This window comes from Bos taurus, chromosome 7, assembly GCF_002263795.3.
Source record: "Bos taurus isolate L1 Dominette 01449 registration number 42190680 breed Hereford chromosome 7, ARS-UCD2.0, whole genome shotgun sequence".
Taxonomy (NCBI): domain Eukaryota; kingdom Metazoa; phylum Chordata; class Mammalia; order Artiodactyla; family Bovidae; genus Bos; species Bos taurus.
The window spans coordinates 62333449-62349825 of NC_037334.1; the positions used below are offsets into that span (position 1 = coordinate 62333449).

Below are 16377 nucleotides of genomic sequence, written 5' to 3' on the forward strand. Positions count from 1 at the left end.
GTCCACCAGCAGGTGCTCAGGGACACAAGGAACAGCCTCAGGGTGAGGTCCCTGGGAAGACAAGAGTTCAGCCCTGCCTGGGGACAGCCCTTGGACAAAAAGCCACCGTTCCTCAGCCCAGTCATCCGTTCCTATCAGAAGAGTGACTGACTGTCCTGGGCTGATCATGGGGGGAGCGCAGATAAAAACTTCCTGCCAGCGGCCAGGCCGTGGTGGCTGTACCTTCCTTCTGGCAACACTTCACAGAGCTGCTGACACTCTCCAAAGAGGAGTAGGATAAAGGAGGGAAGGGCAGGGGGGCAGCAGCAAGAAGCCAGGAGGTGGGGCACAGAAAGGCCTGGCCCAGCAGCAGAACTCAGAAATCGCCGGGGAAGAGAAGGCAGCCCGGTCACTGGGCCACAGCCCTGAGACACCTGTCAGTGCAAGTCCCTCGCTCTCCAGCTGGGACACCAAAGCCGGCCAAGGGAGGGAGACTCGCCCACGGCTGCAGGGGACAGTGGAGACAGAGAGGCGAGGAAACCCGGATCCTCTGTTGGCCAGCTGTCCACTCTTTTTGCCATACATCCTACTCCTCCCTCTCCCCCGCTCCCTCCTCTCCCTCCAAGGGGTCAAGTGAGCCATGAGCAGAGAGGAAAACAAGGGGGCAAGAGAGGAGGTGGGCCTGCCGCAGCGAGCCACCTGTAACAGCACTGGAAGGGGCCGCCCACAGAGCGCTCCCTGATGCTGTGCTGCGGTCCAGGGGAGGCTGGCTCATCCCTGTGGCCCGCCCACGTATACAGTTCCACTGTTCCAAACAGGGATGGAAGGACGTCTGAGATACCACAAAGGACGATCCATCCAGAGAGGACACAGAATGGTCCAGAGGTGGCAGAGGATGAAGGGCAAGTTATGCCCAAGCCTGGAACATCTGACCTTCCTCATCATCTCCTCCTGAAATCCCTTCAACATCCTCAAGATCAGCATTGTTAATAAGACTGAATGAGGCTCAGCAGCCGGCAGCGACGGGTCACTTACACCACACCAGCCCCACGCCAGCCCTGCGCTGAGTGCTTGACAGGCACTGTCTCATTCATGTGCACCCCTCTGGAGGCAGCACTTACGTCACAGAATCTTACAGATGAGGAAGCAGGCGCAGCCCCCGTCCTGGTGTGCTAACTCTAAATCAGGCACGCCACACCATGGGTTCTCAAAGAGCAGCTGGTCTCGCGGCCCCAGCACCGCTGCCACCAGCTGGCTGAGCCGCTATGGGGACGCAGCCCTGCAGTCTGTCTAACAAGCCACCCAGGGGATTCTGATGCATGCTCAGGTTTACCAACCAGCTGCTCTGATCACTTCCCAGTGTTGCCGACGGAGCAGGGAAAAACTGACACTTCTCTGCCTGGCAGTCAAGACTTTAGGGTTTTTCCTAGCCCAGCTGGTCAGCTCCCCCAACCCAGGAGAGCCTTACCCCAAATCCTCTGCCCAGTTTCCTAAGTTCCAGAAGAAGCTCAGGCCTAGCTCTGTACCTCCTCATCTTGGCTGGGCCTGGCCTTGAAGTCACTTCCCTACAGAAGCCCCCTGACCACCTGGCACCCCCAAAATTGCATCACACCCCACCCAGACTCAGTGCCAGGCAACTGCTGGCACACTATGCCTTCCAGCTAGCACTCAGGGCACATTTCTGCCCAGTCTACAACATGTTCCTGGAGGACAGAGAACCATGAGCACCATGCCGCTCCACACAGCACCACACCAGAGGACTGGCAGGATCCGTTTCCTGACTATCAGGAGGGAAAAATAATGTTGTGGGAAGCAACTTCTGGCTCTCACCCCAACTCTGCCACTAATTCTCTGGGACATGGGCCTTCCTTCCCATCTCTAGGTCTCAATTTTCTTATCTGTGAAATGCACCATTATTCTAGTTTCTTCTACTCTACTCATCCTTTGAACAAACCCAGCAGTCTTACCCCAGACACTCTTATCTAGTAACAGAAATGCACATGTGAACACTAAAGAGGTCGTTGCTCTCACCCTTTCACTCCAGGAAAAGAGAAAGACAACAAACAAGCAAACACTAAAAATTACTGTTTCCCAGACATATACAGTGTCTCTACACACACTTTCTCATTTGCAGATAAGCACGGTCATTTCAAGGCATGATGAATGTATCAAAAATATATATAATAGTAATATGACAGAAAGTGAAAAAATGAGTTACTTTGCATAGAAAGGTCAGGGAAGGCCCCTCTGAGGAGGTGACATTTGAGCCGAGACTTGACAGATAAGGAAGAACCAGCGTGGAAAGAGCTGGGGAAAGGTGTTCCAGGCAGAAGCAACAATATCCACAAAGGCCTCAAGCAAGAATAAACTTGCCATGTTGAACGCGGAGAAAAAAGCAGGCTGCTGTGGTTAAATCACAGTGAGTGTGAGAGTAAAACAGTACCCAGGAGCACCCAGAGAGGGAGGCCAATAGCCAACCTCTTACAATTCTGAGGTGTTCAAATCAGGTCGGCCAACCCAACCCAGGACATCCGGGCCCAAGTCACAGGCAGGACTGGGGGGTAAGGGTATGAGTCAGACCCCATGGCTTCCTGGGGCCCCAAAGGCCCTGGTGTGGGAATAAGGGCAGGCAGCAACCCTCAGCAGGAGTCCCATGCCATACCCACGGATGCCCATGGGTGGGGGAAACAGATTCACCTAAGTATGTAGAACACAGGACACTCAGGGCTGCTGTCTCCAGAGGGACATGATCAGGTGCTTCCATGAAGTGCCAGACCCTGATCATATTATTTTTCCAGGACACAGCCAGGATAGTGGAAAGGAAATAGTGCTCAGGGTTCAAGGCTTACTAGTATCGGGCAAGTCTTAACCTTTTGGGGACTCCGTTTCCTCATCTGAAAATTAAGGCTACTAAGAGTGACTCTCTCCGAGGGTTGTTGAAAGCTTAAAAGAGATACTAAACGTAAAGCACTGTGCCTGGCACATGGTAAGTGCTGATAAATGTAAGCTGTTACTATCACCATTATTGGTTTTTCACTACTTTAGTTCTCTCTGCTGTAAAACAAGGATATTAATACATCATAGGATTGCTATGAGCCTGTGCTAATAAATATTCCAGCCTCCTAATGCAGTATACATTGTCAGGAATGGGGGAAAAAAAAAAGAGACAGTTCTCTTTCCGGATCTCTCATCAGGTGCTGAATTCCCCTCTACCATACCACATTGTTTGGAAAATGAGTAAGAGCTGATTAAATTACATTTTGACAATACTGTGAAATAAAAATGATGCATTAGGAATCCACAGATTTCTCTGTACTGTCATTCTGCAAGGGGGTGGGGATAAACATTGCTGATTTTTCTGCATCACCCATAAAAGTCCCCCCTCAACCAAAACAGTCTCACGCAGTCGCACAAAATTCCCAACCACAAAATTCCCATACAATTAATGAATGTATAATACAATCACTTTCATGTACACACAACCTCGCACTCTCCTGCAGATAAATATTCTACAGCGCAAAACTCACACATGTAGAAACACCACACCCAAAAATCCCTCCCCCAAACTCACTACAGCTGCCCTGCAAATGCACCCAAATGTTGCCTCCAACAGAGGGCAAAATATTTTCAACAGAAACAGTAAGTACAGAACGAAATCTGGAATCAAACGCTAGAGTTCAAATCCTAATTGTGCAACTCTCTAACTGTATGACCCCAATCTCCAAATGCCTCAGTTTCCTAAACTGTAAAATACGGATAATAATAATCAAATTCACTTTGAGGGTGACAGTGACAAATGAGTTTAATACATGTAACGAGTTAAAATCAGCACTTGGAAAGCGCCCAATGAGCTATTTTCCTCTTCATTACGTGTGCACACTGCTTCCAAAACTGGTCTCCCATACTGTAAACAGATCCACGCCCCCACACACACGCACACACACCCCGACGGTCTGCACGCCTTGCACACGGACTGCACGCTGGTCCCAGACACGGTCGCCCACTCAGTGCGCACGCGCGCCCACCACCCTCCGCGCGGGTCAGGGATTCCCCACTCGGCCGGACCTCGCCACCCTCGGAGGCGCCGCGTGCCTCGAGGCTAGCCCTTGAGCCAAGAAGCCAGGCCACCAGGCCGGGCCTGACCTCCCCGCGCCACGCCCGGTCACTGCCGAGACTCGGAACGGCCGGGTCTCGGGTTCCCTTCCGTTCCATTCCCGCTCCGCCCAACCGGCTTACCTGAGGGTGGGGACCCTGAGAGACAGCGCCCCGTTCTCGGCGTCCAGTCCCGAGTCCAGGGACAGGGTAGAGGCCCGCGCCAGGCTCTGGCCTCACAGCACTCAGCAGGATCCCAGCTCCTGGCTGGGGGACCTGGCCAGGGACTAGGAAGTGCTGGGGGCCGGGCCGCCCCACCCCTGGGAAAGTCCCCAGCGATTGACAGGCCGCTTGCCCAATCACGCGGCGCCGTCTGGGCTGGCCCGCAGCCGCCGGGGTGGGACGCAGCGAAGTAAACAGCAGCCACCGGAGGTCAGGGGGCCGGAGACAGTCTGCAGATTGGCCGCAAAGAGTCCCGTCCCGCAGGCCGGCCCCTAGGTAGCCTCCGGGCCACCCCTCGCGGCACTCCCAGCTGCGGAAACTCCGGGCGCCAGAAAGGGGCCACCCCGAAAGCCGGAATTTCAGAGCAGAGAGGAGCCGCAGAGACCACCCACCCCTTCCTTGGGCCGAGGGGCACGCGGACCAGAGCGCGGGGAGGGGATTTGCCAAAAGGCAGTAAGCATTTGTAGCTGAGCCAAAGCTAGAGCTCCGGGTCCTAGAGTGCGGTCCAGGGCGATCCCGAGACTTCTTACAGAGCTCACGGAAATTCTGAGCTGAAAGTACCCTTAAAGAATCTTATTGTCACAGTTGACGTTTTTTGCGCCCTTACTGCTCCAGACTTGGTAAGCTTTATTTAATTTGCTCAGCCACCCTAGTGAGATGGTTTTCTATCCCCAGCCCCCACTTTTATTTTTAACCATAAATTAAGATACAAGGGACAGGGAGATTAGAAGACCTCAGTAAGTGGCTGAACGAAAATTCAAACCCAAGTGGGCAAATCCGGAGCCCACCTCCTACCGTCTACCTATACCTGGGTCAGATCATGCAGACAGGTTGTGAGAGTCCCCAGACCTGGCAGGAGCAGTAACATGGTGAAGGTTGGGAACACTTGTTTTTTTAAGCCCATCATTTTATTTAAAAGAGGGTAGGAGGGAGGAGGGTTCAGGATGGGGAACACATGTATACCTGTGGCGGATTCATTTTGATATTTGGCAAAACTAATACAATTATGTAAAGTTTAAAAATAAAATAAAATTAGAAAAAAGAAAAGAGGGTAAATTTTAATTTCAAAAAGTGGAAGGGCCTGGACTTCCCTGGCAGTCCAATGGTTAAGACTCAGAGCTTCCATTGCAGGGGGCACAGGTTCCATCCCTGGTAGGGGAATTGAGATCTCACACACTGGCCAAAAAAAAAAATTTTTTAAGTAAAATTAAAAAAAAAAAAAAAAAGTGGAAAGGCCTTGTAATAAAGAACAGCTTGGATAAAGAACAGCTTTATAACAGGAATAAAGAACAGCTCTTTAAATTGAGGTAATACAGCTTTATGAAAAACTTATTCTAAAAGATTCATTTCACTGGAACTATAGAAAATTTAGTGATTGACAGGCCCTCATCCTCGGAAAGGATCTGGGGACCTATTCCATATAGGCCCTCATTTTACAGGAAAACTCTGTAAATTAACTGTGACTGTACATGAACACACACACACACACACCCCTACCCAAGTACTCTCAGGCTTTGTGACATCCTGTGATGCTTTTAGTTACTTCAAAGGGGTTATCAAATTCTCAAAACAATATTAATTCTAGTTCATCTTAATTGTAAAAATAAATTGAAGACAGGGAGGGAGAGAGGGATGTGAACACCAAACAAAGCACCATTGAGTGAGACCAATTCGGAAGGGTACTGGGAGATTACGGTCTTGGGCTGATTCATACTGCAGCTCTCAGGCATCCCCTCGCCCATTAGGATCCCCCAGTCTAGTTTTTGTTCTGCTCTTGTCTGTAATTCCCAATTTGCCTTTTCCTAAAAGGCAACTTGGGTTGGGCAACCCAAGTCTTCTCATGAACACTGAAATTTACTTTAAAAAATGAAGAGTCTCCAATTATTTGCGTCTTGTTTCCAAACTACTTCAGCTGTTTTTCTAAATGTCTGACCTTAGAGAATTAGGTGAATTGTTTCATTCCACAAAGTGCAGGATGACTCCTAGAGGTGGGCTTGTTAGACAGTGCTCTAGAATGGCATAAAAAGGTCACACAGTCATCTTTTTGCCTGATTCCCTACTTTTGGATAATTTTTCTTAACATTTACAATGTGTGAGAAGAGTCATCTCTTCAAAGTGATGACTACATGCCGGGAGCCAGCATGGGAGTCCTCACCCCATGACAAGGCTTGTGGGAGAGATCTGGTGGGCACAGCAAGCCAGAACTCAAGGGGTGCCCCTCTGAGCCTGCCTGAGCGTCTACCCCAAAAACCTGAGCCTGTCTGTTTTACTGCTTCATGACTTCCACCAACTCCTCTGACAGTCATGAGGGGCTATCCCCAACCACTCTTATCTATAAGAAAGCAATTTAGAGCTCTAGTTTATAAGTCTCCAGGGTATAATAAGGTGTGTTCCAATTGTGATCCCCTCAGAAAGCCTTCTAACCAACCTAACAGGTTTCCGGACTCCTACAGCTATGGATGTGATTGTTTACGGCCTCCCAGCCATATGAGGCACAAGGAGACTTAGTTATTCTAACAATGCAGAGCCTCTCGGGGAGTTAGAAATTGTTAAAATAGAACTAATAGAAGAAATCTTTATCGAGTAAATGCCTGCTGCCAAGTTTCCATATTTCTCACCCACTGTGTTCCTGGGAGTGTATTGATTAATATAGTTGATATATAAGAAATATAAGTAGAAGCTCTAATGTTAATAATAACCTTAGACCCCTAAGCTAATAAATTTTTCCCTTAATTACCCCCACAGCACCCTTGCCCTATAGGAATGCAACTCTGTTTAGTGCTTTCGGGGAGTAGTACTAAACTCTAAGAAAAGTCACCTTTGGAGAAAATAAGTTTTTCTGGTTGACTAATTCTTATCAGAAGAAAAATGTTAGCAGGTCTCCTGACCAGAAGATGATGTAAATCACCCAAAGCCTTTGTATTTGCGATAATGATTAAGGTCTGCTGACCTTACATGACTTTGCATCCCCCATTATCTTCTATGTACAACTTGAGGTATAAAAGTCCCTGCTAAAAATAAAGCTACAGGCTTTGCTCACCGAAGCTTGGTCTCCCCATGTCGTTCTTTCTCTTTCCTTTTCCTTTTCAGGCTGATTTCCCTGGAGCGCAGAGGCCCTCTGTGTTCACTTTCCTGCCTGGGCTTCTAAGACCCACTCGAGAAGGTGCCTAAGGTGGGGCACCTTTCGCGATTCGAGAGGGTGCCTGCGGCCTACGTGAACAGAGCAAGTCCCGTGCTGGGGCTTTATTGGCTTTCTGCGTAAAGCAAGGAATATCAGCCTCTTTTCTCTCCTCTGTTTCCTTAACTGAGAAATTCTTTCCTTATCTCTTTCTCTATTTCTTTAAATCGCCAATGCCGTCCTCCTGAGGGAATCCCTGAATCCAACTGGGGCTGGACCCCGGTAACTACACTCACCCCTTTCGTCCTTTCCAGTCTGACTTTCAAACATTCCACCATGTTAAAGGCCATAGGAATATTGATCATAATCCCCTCTTTGGCAGATCAGTAAACTGAGTCTTCCATGTAATAAAAGCAGGGGTCCCACATCTTCAGAATCTAATGCCTAATGATCTGAAGTGGAGCTGATGTAATAATAATAGAAATAAATGTAACACTCTTGAATCATCCCAAAACCATGCCTTCTACCCCAGTCCATGGAAAAACTGTTTTCCACGAATCCCGTTCTTGGTGCCAAAGAGGTTGGGGACTGATGTAGTAAGGATTGACTTAAGGCCACACACATTGAGTGATATAACCAGGGTTGAAACCCAGGACCTTGGCTCCAAGTCATATATACTCTTTCCACTGCATTATGTGCCCTAATTTTTCTTACTTTCTTACAGAAACTCAACACTCATGATGATCACAGACTATGGACCTAACTAATGGGCTTGTAACCACTCAAACACTGATTTCCTGGGTGGCCTCTCTAAGCCTCTGTTCCTCTCTAAAAAGTGGAGATGTGATTACCTACCCCTTAGGTGATCATGATAAATGAGATCATATAAGTCAAGCCCAGAGCTTGGCACACAGTAGGCATTCAAGAAAAGATAGTGGTTTATAGATGTGAATCACATGCATTGAGTAGAACTTCAGTGTTAAACCCAGGAATGCAGCCTCCCTAGGTTCCATCCCACTATCCACAAACTCTATGGGAGCCTCAACTCTGAGGGCTCGGTGGGATGAGAGACAGGCCCCCTAGATTGGCACCCTCTGCTCCCTCCAGACCTGAAAGGAACTTGCCAAACTGGGAAGCTGAGTCTGACACTGAGAACCGAGTGACTCAGGCCACTGGGAACCTCTTGCTCTTCCAGAGTGAGGACAGGCACCTACGCAAAACCCCACCTGGGAGGAGAATCAAAAGACCTGTGTGTGGTTTCATTTTGTTTTGTTTCAAGGCATGCAGTGACCCAGTCTCCTTTCTACCACCAGCCCCTTTCTATCACCTCCACCAAGGCTGCTCCAAAGTCACACCTAAATCCACGTTTGAGAGAAATAAAATACATGCCCAAAACTATCAACCTGTGAGTGGTTAAGCTCTAAATCAAGTGCCTAAAGAGGAGTGAAGGCTGAGTACTAAAGACACGAGGAGGTTAACATCAATGAAATATTTGCTGAGTGCTAGGTCTGCACTTTCACATAATGTATCTCCCAACCAGACTCTGAGGTCAGAACCATTATAACCCCCACTTCACAGATGAAACCGGGGCTCTGAGGTGTTAGGTGGCTTCTACTGCCACAAGTCACTGGAACATGAAGATTCTGGCTCTTAAAGTCTTAACACTCTTGAGCATTAGGCTGTAGAGTCTTGCCAGCTTGCAGGGCACAGCACTCAACATGCCAGTCCTTAAAGGGTCCTGAGAAAGGGCCCTTTTCTATAGGGATGAAACCAGTGCCTGAGGGCCAGCATGGGCCAGGGACTTGTCAGAAGTCTTACAGCAAGTTTGGAATAGTACTTAAGTCTCCTGCTGCCAGAGCGATGCTATTTCCACACCTCAGTGATGGGAACAGAGCTGCTAAAGCAAGCAGCACCTGCCTCACTCCTGGAGGCTAATTAATGAGTCAGAGCCTTGGATAGGAGTGATGAGCAACCAATGAACTAAAAAAACATCAGTCCTGGGTCCGGGTACCTCTTTAGATCCAGTCCCACGTCTCCATAGCTTGGGGACAATCTCAGGAATGGAAAACCCTGTGATAGATTCTAGGTGCTTTTTGGTGTTGGGTGTGTGCGTATGAGAGGGAGATTTCAGTGATAAGTGAGAAATGCATGTCAAGCGCATGGTGTCAGCTGTAGTCATACGAGGTGATCATATTTGGGAGTAAAGACTAAATCAGTGAGCAGAATCTATGGCCCCTGCTTCCCACCCTCAGCCTGAAAAGGTGTTTTTAATTCTGTTTATTTCCCAAATAACCACATGAGAGGATGGATACGATGGTGCTAAGAAAGCCATAACTTTGCACATATACTCAGCACTTTAAGATGAGTTAAACCATTTCATAGTCACAGTTTGCTGCACTTTCAAGAGGCATGTCACGCAAGGGTGAGAAGGTGGGTGCTGGGGTTACACAGACCTGGCACTTCCACCTCGTGAGGACTCTCCCCCAGGGTCCTCATCAATAACAGGAAGGTTAGAACAGTGCACGGAGTAGAAAGACTGGAACACCACAGAGCGTGACATCAGAGAGAGGCGACAATGATAATCATGACCCAGTCCACAGGGCGGGCAGGGATCGTTCCTCTCCTTCCAGTGAGGACCTCAGAGCCCAGAGCTGTGGAGGAACTTGCCGTAGACCGCACAAAATTTCTCGGAAACAAGGCATTTCTCCAGACTGTTCCTCCAGTGTCTTTCCTATTTTTCTTTTTTGTTCCAACTGTTTCCACTGCATCCCTGGGCCTGCCTTTTACTCTGTGTTTTCTGGGCACTGCTGGAGGAGAAGCAAGGGCAAAGTGACACTGCGGGGAATTCCCAGCCGTGGCCTGTAGCAGATGTGGCCAAGCCAGGCCCCTCCCACAGTTCCTAGGAGCCCCAGGCCTCCCTTCCTCCAGGCTCTCTCGCTCTGGCCTCCCGTATCTGCAGCTCAGAATGTCAAGTGGATCTGGGTTTGGAGCCAATCTTGCCCCTTGTCAGTCTCCTGGAAGTTGGCAAAGGTCAGCCAGGCTCCTCCCAGCCCCTGAAGGAAGCAGACCCGAGGGAACCAGAGCATTTCCTAATCCTGGGAAGCCCTGACAGGGCCCTGAGAACAATCCTCCTTCAGCCTCACCCCAAGGCCTCTGCTATGCACCCTCTTCTGGGCCACTCCCACTTCTCCCTTCATTCTTCTCCAGCCCAGAAGCCACTGTGACAGTGACTTGGCCTCCACTCCTTGCCCCTCCTAGCCAGGGACTTCCCTGGGCTGGGCCTCTGACCGGCTCTGGAAAATCTGGACTGTTTGTGATCAAAGAGGAGGCTGCATCACCACTGTCTGCCAGCCGTCACCCACACCTACTGCCTTGGGGTCTCTCTGTTACGAGCTCAGCCATAGAAAGGGCCAGCTGGCCCCAGAGGAGAGCAGGTGGGGGAGCCCCCTGCAGGCCCTTTTGCCCCCTGTTAAGGAGGGCACCAGCCTTCCACCGTGTTCCCAAGGGAGGCAGGGCAGACTCCCACCAGACTCTCTTCCTGTCTAGCTTTAGATCACTGAAGTGCCTCACACACGCCCACATACCCTCAAAAACTCACCGACACACAATCATATAATGACCCAGACATTCAGAGACACATTCACACAAATACATAAACATGCTCACACGCACTGCCTCACACGGTCATCCACATAAGCATCTTGGGAGATCTGACACACGCTCCCGAACATAGACACACATTCTTACCCCTGCTCGTGCACACACACACACACACACACAGACACCTGCCTTCATACTTATGAACCTGCTCCCTTCTCTTGGGAAAAGGATAAGACAAAAGCAGATCTTTCTTTTCCTTCCCTTTGGAAAAACTGCTGGCGACTAGAGAGAAAATGACTGGCTGAGAAGGCAAGGAGAGGAAGGCAGGAAGAGGAAATAAGAAATGGAGGGAGAGAGGCAAGAAGAGAATGAGGGCAGGCCAGGAGGTAGAGGTGCAGAGCCCAGAGCCCGGGGTCAGGGCAGCCACAGACACTAGCTGGCAGAAAAACCGGGCGCCAGGTGGCTTGTGGCCCAGAGCCAGAGGGTCTGGTGGCCCCACAGCCTTGTGTGGTGAACCTTGGCCCGTCCTGGCTTACCACCCTGGGCAGGTCACTCACCTGGGGAAGGGCAGGAGAAGATGATGGGGTCTATGCAGCGGGGGCTGCCACCTGAGAAGGCGCCTCGGCTCACTGTGCTTCTGCAGGAAGGAGAGCTGGGCCGGGCTGACTTTTAGGCAGGAGGGGAATTCCCCGAGATGGAGGCGAAGGCAGCCCCACGAACTCAGCTGAGGCCCCATCCCGCCCCCTGGCAGAGCACAGGGCCCTCCTTTGTCAGTTCCCCACCTGTCACTTCCCAGACTGGCTGTCACTTGCTGTGAATTCCAGGGTGGGGAGGGGGCTCCGGGGGAGTGCCGGAAGCCTGATGATTCTGTGGCTGGGCCAGGAACAAGCATGGGGGCAGAGGCCACCGGGCTGGCCCACCCCGCCCCACCCCTGGGTTCTCCCAAGGATCTCAGTCTCTTCCTTTGCCTAAAATGGGGGATTCCAGTGCCCAGGGTCCTGAGGAAATCACCAGACACTCGACCCACATCCTCCTACCCACCCCCTAGCTCCCATCATCCCATCTGTTTCCACTCAGTTTCTGTGGCTTCTCCACAGGGAAGGGAAAAGCCCACTCCTTCCCTCTGGGCTGGATCTCACTGGGATGCTAAGTGGGGCCTTAGAGATCTACCCACTGATGAGCAGCCCAGCTCTGCACTCAGTCATGAGACTCACTTCCCCATCTTGAGCCTCAGTGATCCTCTGCTATAAAACAGGATAATGAGTTTTGCTTTGCCAGCCTCCTGCAATGGTAATTAAAATGAGAGTTTACAGACATTCTTTGTAAACTGTTGACTACTTTACAAACACCACCCTTATGACAGAAAGTGAAGAAGAACTAAAGAGTCTCTTGATGAAAGTGAAAGAGAAGAGTGAAAAAGTTGGCTTAAAACTCAACATGCAGAAAACTAAGATCATGGCATCCGGTCCCATCACTTCATGGCAAATAGATGGGGAAACAATGGAAACAGTGACAGAGTTTATTTTGGGGGGCTCCAAAATCCCTGCAGATGGTGACTGCAGCCATGAAATTAAAAGATGCTTGCTCCTTGGAAGAAAAGATATGACCGACCTAGATAGCATATTAAAAAGCAGAGACATTACTTTGCCAACAAAGGTCTGTCTAGTCAAAGCTCTGGTTTTTCCAGTAGTCATGTATGGATATGAGAGTTGAACTATAAAGAAAACTGAGCACTGAAGAATTGATGCTTTTGAACTGTGGTTTTGGAGAAGACTCTTGAGAGTCTCTTGGATTACAAGGAGATCCAACCAGTCAATCCTAAAGGAAATCAGTCCTGAATATTCATTGGAAGGACCGATGCTGAAGCTGAAACTCCAATACTTTGGCCACCTGATGCAAAGAACCGACTCATTGGAAAAGACCCTGATGCTGGGAAAGATTGAAGGCGGGAGGAGAAGGGGATGACAGAGGATGAGATGGCTGGATGGCATCACTGACTCTATGGACATGATTTTGAGTAAGTTCCAGGAGTTGGTGATGGACAGGGAAGCCTGGTGTGCTGAAGTCCATGGGGTCTCAAGGAACTGGACATGACTGAGTGACTGAACTGAACTGAACTTTACAAACAGAACGTCTCAGCTAATTATCTACTGAAAAGATGCCTGATTGGGGGTATATTTGGGGACTGTCTGGATGAACTGACTTTTCTCCAAGTTCTGGAGTTTCTTCATTCTTACACAATATTCTAGACCACTGAAGACATAGGAATGGACAAGTCAGACCCACTTCCTGCCCACTCAGAGCTCACAGACTCTGGGCTGGCTGCCCTGTCCAGTACAATTGCCATTAACCATGCATGGCTGTTTAAATATAAATTAGTTGAAATTAATAAAATTAATAATTCAGTTCCTGCAATGTAGCACCAGCCACACTGCAGGTGTTCAGCAGCCATATGTGGCCCCCACCTTAGACTGCACACGTATAGAACATTTCCATCATCCAGTACAAAGTTCTACTGGATAGCATTGCTCTAGGGGCTGTAGGCAAATTAATAGGTAATTACAGTCAAGTGTGGTAGAGATGTATGTTGACAGGAGAAATACAGGGAGCTATAGGAGCCTGGACAGTGGAGCATCTGGTCAGGATTTGGCATCTGGGAGGTCTTCTCAAAGGAAGGGACACCTTGGCTGAGACCTAGAAGTAGCCAAGCAAGAGTATAAGGAAGGGTATTCTCAGCAAAGAGAACAGAATATGCAAAGAGAAGAAAGAGAGTACCTTCAGGGAACTGAAAATTGTTCACTCTCCGTGGAGTGAACCATTGTTGAAACCATGGAGTCTGAAGCATGCAAGGGGTATGTCACAGAGGTGGGTCTGGAGAAACACACAGGGCTGGATATCAGGGGGCCATGTCAGCCCTGGGAAGGGCACTGGGAGATGGGGGACAGGGTGTGATGGAGTGGAGAGTCCACTGACTCTGATCCTCTACTGCTTCTGTGCCACTCAGATTGGGACTGCCCAGGGAATGCCAGAGAGAACTCCTGGCCCAACAGCCTCACTTTACAGACGTGGAAGTAAAGAACAGACAAGGGGAAGTGATTTTCCATGTGAGTAAATCAAGGGACTTCCTGACTCCTAGCCCAGGACTCTTTCCCATACCACACTCAGGCTCCCACTTGCACAGGCCACGTTTTAAATATTTCAATAGCCACAGGTGGCAAGCCGCTACACTGACGAACCTCACAGAAAGTTCTACAGAATGAATGACACCAGTCCCTGAGCTAGGCTAGGCGCAAAAGATAATACGCTTCTTTGAACATGAACTCTTTTCTCTTTGGGGAATAAAAATACACATTCTCACGCCCTTGCTGTCAGATGCTCCATCTTTTCCCTCTGATACCAGATGGCAAGGCCTCCCTTACGTCCCCAACAGCTCAGGAACAAGCATTTGGGATGATGGCAGGACTCAGCATCAGGGAGAGAGATCTCCCTCGTGGCCCCCTTTATGAAGCCTGCTAGCGGCCCCGCATAAACCCCCTGAGTCAGCCAGAGCCTTCTGGGAACTTAGAGAATGTCCCTTCATCAAGGAAATGGAGTTTCAGATTCCTCATCAGGAGATTGTGTAATCCGCCCTGATTCCTAGATTCTGATACTTCCCCGCTACATGGGATGTCCTCTCCGAGGCCACAAAAATCATAGATCCTCTATGAATTCGCCCACCCAGGACTGGTTGGAGGGAACTTAAAGAGCTAACAAGGCTCAAGGACCTAGACCCACCTGAGCTGGAATCTCCAATTTGAACACTTGGTTTTCACACCCTGTGGGAAGATTAGCTCTTGGCTTTCCCTGCCGAAATGCTGAAAGCAATCAGCTCCTCTCACCTTCTCTTCCCCATCTTCCTTCTTCCAGCTGTAGATATCCTGAAATTGCCTTCTCTGTTTGGGTTAAGGGATAGACATTAAGGAAGAAGAGGCCCTGGGACTGGGCATCAGAAGACTTGAGTTTGAGTCGTGGCTCTGCTATGTGGCTTTGGGCAAATTCCATCACCTCTCTGGTCCTCAGCTTCCCCTTTCATAACAGGAAGGAATCAGATAGATGATCACTAAGGGATCTTCCATTCTGATACTGTAAAGAAAGCTAAAAGTTCAGAGGAAGAAGAAATCAGAGCAGGCCAAGATAGTCAGGAAATAATAACACTAATTGCTAATACTTCAGATTAATGTGTACAGGCATGGTACTGCTGCTGCTGCTAAATCGGTTCAGTCGTGTCCAACTCTGTGTGACCCCATAGACAGCAGCCCACCAGGCTCCCCCGCCCCTGGGATTCTCCAGGCAAGAGCACTGGAGTGGGTTGCCATTTCCTTCTCCAATGCATGAAAGTGAAAAGTGAAAGTGAAGTCGCTCAGTCGTGTCCGACTCCTAGCGACCCCATGGACTGCAGCCCACCAGGCTCTCAGTCCATGGGATTTGCCAGGCAAGAGTACTGGAGTGGGTTGCCATTGCCTTCTCCGAGGCATGGTACTAAGTGTTCTTAAATGCATTCCTCATCAGAACCCTGTGAGATTGGTACTGCTGTTTTACAAATGAGGAAACCGAGGCTTACAGTGGTCTAAGCCAACAGCTACTACATGGCATAGCTGGAGTTCAAACTCAGGTAATGAACGTCTCCAGAGTTCACCTGAGGGAAATGAGACCTTTGCTGAACTTCAAAAGATGAGTGAAATGTGGGTATACAGGGGGAGGCTGTCACAGAATAGGACGAATGACTTTGCTACTTAATTATCCCATGCCTCCCTCCTTAACTTCCTCTCCCACCCTGACGTCTCTGGTCTTGTTGCTAATGTTGTGGGAATAGCACTGAGTCAGCCTCATACTTGTCAATCAGTATTTATTTAGAGAATGAATGGATTTGACTCTGTGGGTTTCCTGATTCACCAATTCTGTTGAAAGTTACCCCAATGCCATTGGAACCTAGCCCAGGACTTGGGGCAGATTTCTGGATCCCGCCACGAACCTAAGATATCAGCCTCTCTGGGGGCTAGGGCCCTAGAGATGGCACTTTAAATAAGCTTTCAGGGGTGATCTTGGAACTTAGTGGAGTTTGAGAAGCCCAAGTTCCCTAAACTGGATCTTCCAACTCTGAAATGAGAATTGCCTGCTCAAATACAGGCAGCCAAGGAGAACTCACTGTCACAAACTAGTGGGAGGTACCGAGTGTGGGAGCACTTCTCTGGGTCACCCAGATGTCAAATCCATGACTTCTGCAAAAATACTTTGAGTCCAGGGGTGCTCGGCATGGGCCTAGGATGCCAGGGGCGCTAGGCACCCACTAGGTACTGAGCCCATTGCTGCTGCTGACTCGCTGTGTG

At 49.5% G+C, this 16377-nt stretch overlaps 1 protein-coding gene across 2 annotated transcripts in view; it reads right to left on the reverse strand.

Annotated features, from left to right (window-relative positions):
• The window catches only part of TNIP1 (TNFAIP3 interacting protein 1), a 44316-nt gene extending 39949 nt beyond the window's left edge, over positions 1 to 4367 (reverse strand). For both annotated transcript variants that reach the window (NM_001024554.4, NM_001434967.1), the window contains 1 exon segment: positions 4216 to 4367. The gene's annotated coding sequence lies outside the window, so the exon portion shown is untranslated.
• Positions 4368 to 16377: the final 12010 nt, after the last annotated feature.